The 3,431-nt window shown below is 44.8% G+C and overlaps 1 long non-coding RNA gene across 1 annotated transcript in view; it reads left to right on the top strand.

Annotated features, from left to right (window-relative positions):
• Nucleotides 1–23: 23 nt before the first annotated feature.
• The window catches only part of LOC118452067, a 17,670-nt gene continuing 14,262 nt past the window's right edge, over nucleotides 24–3,431 (top strand). Inside the window, exons 1-2 of the long non-coding RNA XR_004841712.1 lie at nucleotides 24–228; nucleotides 2,509–2,757. This is a non-coding gene — a long non-coding RNA (uncharacterized LOC118452067). The remainder of the gene's footprint in view (nucleotides 229–2,508; nucleotides 2,758–3,431) is intronic.

Here is a 3,431-nt window from a genome sequence, read left to right as displayed (position 1 = left end):
GGGCCCTGGCGAGCTATCCTCACCGTGCGGCCTTCTGCGGCCCGTGACCGCGGGGTGAGGCCGTCCCGCCTCGGAGCTGCGCTGCTGAAGGAAGGGGAGAGCGCCGAGGTGTTGTCAGGGCCTCGGCTTCCCGTGGATGAGCTGTGCAGATTTTATGTAAAGTTGCAACAAAGGGTGCGTGGCAGGTGAGGAAGGAAACTGAAGTCAAGTGACTGTTGCAGGTGTTCGGTAAGCAGGATCTTACACCATCCACCTCTTTTTTAATGATACTGAATTAATATTGCTACTGAAAGTAAGCTTTTAACCTTTCCTTGCCACTGGAAAGGAAACAGAGTAGCAGGCAGGTCATGGCAGATGGAAGAGGAGAAATGAGGTTTCGAAAGGCTTTCAAAAGGCTTTATTCTTCTGGAAAAGGAAATAAAAGGTGTTCTGCAAAGTGAAGCAGAGGCGATACTGGTCTTGCTGTGCTCATTGATGCAGGAAGATAGCTCAAAGCTTAAAATTTTATTTCCCCAAACTGCTTCTCGTGTCCCACCTCTTTGCTAGAAGGACATACCTTTTTTTTTTTTTTTTTTCAGCATGCATAACAACTCCTTATCTTTACCTGTGAGCAGCACATTTTCCTTAACCTGACAAGTACAGTACCCCACCAGCCACAGGCTGCCTGTGCCAGTCACCATCCTGGGCTTGGTAAATTGTGGTGTCTGCCAGAAAAAGCTGCACTGCAACAGCTTGATGCCACTGCAGCACATCACCTGTTTACAGCCATCATCATCCCATAGCTATGGGTATGTAGATGTGACTCTATGAGCATGATATAACTGGGCTCCAGAGCAGGTTTCCTGCTGGGCCATTTCCCTCCACACAAAGTAAGATCTGTTTTGTGTAAAGACAGGCTGAATGGCATTGAAACATGCTTTTAAGAGTGTTTTCCCACATAGGTTGGTCAGTTTGTGCTTTTACTGGCAGTTTTTACTGTTCATAGCAGGCTTTGCAAGAGCTGTCATTAGGCAAAGCTGCCTTGATGTGAAAGGCACCCTATGAAAGGGTTTGCGATAAAAGCTTAGTATAGCTTCATATCCCTCCAGGTCTTCCCTAGGGCCTCCAGACACAGAGAGGAAATCCAGGAGCCCGTACCCTGTGGGGTCTAGCTGCTTTCATGGCAGATTGTGTAATACATCCCTGAGCACTGTGCTACGCTCAGACCACATAGTAAGTGCTTTTTCTGGTCCTTCTTAACCACCTTATGCTTCTACTTGGGCTGCTTCTAACATTGGCATTTCCTAAGAAGATGCAAATCCATTATATTTCAAAGAAAATGCATTTTGCAGATACAGTTCAGTTGTTTCTTTCCAGAAGCATGGCTTTCAAGGCCCAGGAAAGTTAGTATTCAGTAATTAACTGCAGCTGACTATGGACAGTGCAATAAAATTTGGAGAGGATGCACAAGGCTTTAAATCAGTAGGAAAGGGCAAAAGGAAACTCCTGGCTTTGACTCCAGGCCATTTGATGTGTGCTTCAAGTTCTAAAATGTCTTTAGGCAACACGCCTCAAAGTTACATTATCTGTATGTCCAGAAAAGCTGTATTTGTTACTTTTTATGAGCATTTCCTGCTTTCCCTTAATCCTTGAACTTAGTGAGTGAGACTCTTCAAGCAGAAAATAAGAAAGGTTAACTCCAGCAACAAATACAAAGCACCCTAATATAGGCAGTGCTTATAAATCCCAAAACAGCAACTAGGAAATTTCTGTCTTCCTCTTATTTCATGGGCAAATACTACAGCACTTTTCAGAATAAGGTAGAAATTCTCCAAACACTGCAACTTTCTCTGTGGTTCATACCTTCAAATTCCCAGATAAGATTGTAATTTCTGTGTTCATGCAAAAGGATTTTTCCACAGGCATAAATACACTAGCTGGCATGTGGGTTCACCTTCCCCAGGACCTATCTTTGGGGCATTTACTGAGTAGCATCACCATTTCACCCCCATCACCATTTGGCAAGTTCTTGCAGCAGCATGCTTTCAAGTTCATTATTAATTTCACTTTACTGCAGGCATCAAATATCTAGTGAAAGAATCTGAGTGCTGCACAAGACTTCAGATCTAACGGAGTAAATGTCTGTGATATTAGAGCATCATATACTGACAGTCGCTGCTGTGCTGTGGCCATTTCACAAGTTTTCGGGTGTAACCGGTTCTGTTGTGCATAACAGATTTATGCCCTGTGAGAGCTGGTCATCTCATGAGAATTCAGGGGAAATGTTTGTGTGCTCCCCAGCTGGTAAGCACACGACCAGTGTTGTGTGCACCAGTTTATGCCAAGGGGCGCTCACTAACTTAAATAGCCTTTAGAAGTTTAAATGTTCACGTCAGTGTCAGGAAAGGTTGTGCAGTGAAGTGCAATCCATGCCACTCAGAAGGCTGTCATTTCACCAGCGCCAGCAAGCCTTTTAGAGCGCGGTGCAACTCATCCACCTGGGAGATTAATCTGCATCTTTCTCTGCAGGAGCAGCACGTTGCTACTGCCGCTGTTGTGAAGAGCCACTCAAGAAAACTTAACCTCTCTGTGTCTCGAGGAAGGAATTTAAGGCGCTGTGCCCAGCTCTTGCTAGAGCCATTGCCCCAAACCTGCTGAGAAGCTGGCAGACAGAAAGCCAACCAAGCCTAGTCTTCACCAGGCCTACCACTGGTTCCATTAAACCAGTAGGAACACATTTTGATGAAGCTCTTCGCCAGCAACACTTAAAGCAGACAGGTGATGTTGTTAATCCCTCTGGCACCCCTCAAGGCTTTTCTTTACTAGGGCAACAATTAGAAAGCAGGTAAGACAAAAAGTCGGTGTCCCCCTTGAGGGAAGAGCACACCACCTTCCAACAGTCTGTGTCCTCTGCCAGCACTTCATGTAATGCTGCACATTAGTCAGTATGCAGCATGTCTGCTTCCCCAGCTCCTTTTCTCCTGATTCTTTCACTTCCTTTGTTTCACATTTTGACTGGAAAAAAGGCCAAATCTTCCCCTCTCCTCTAGTTTCAAATACAGCCAATATGCAGCCAGTTTACTGAGTTTCTTTTTCTTCTTTCCCCTTCTCTTACTTAACCTTATTTTGATTGATTCCCTTGTAGTCTTGTTCTCTGGTCTCTTTACCTGCTGTTAAGTTAATAACTTCTGGGGATCTGCAGCTTACCACCTTGCTCTTTGAACTGCCTCAGGTATTCTCCCTCTCCAGTCCTAATTTAACAGGATTTCATATGTGTGTGTGTGTGAGAGAGAGAGAGAGACAGCGTGCACCTGCATGTGTGTGTGTGTATTTGTGTGAAACCTGCACATTTCTTCTGAACTTGACAAGGTCAGGTATGTGAACATCTCATGATGGTGGTTTAAACAAGCATCCCTTTTCTGAAATCAGAGTGCTTACTTCTTAAACTCATC

The sequence above is a fragment of the Egretta garzetta genome, unplaced genomic scaffold (assembly GCF_000687185.1).
Source record: "Egretta garzetta isolate BGI_Z169 unplaced genomic scaffold, ASM68718v1 scaffold604, whole genome shotgun sequence".
Lineage (NCBI taxonomy): Eukaryota > Metazoa > Chordata > Aves > Pelecaniformes > Ardeidae > Egretta > Egretta garzetta.
The sequence above is the reverse complement of the archived record's forward strand: the minus strand, read 5'-3'. Positions and strand labels throughout refer to the sequence as shown.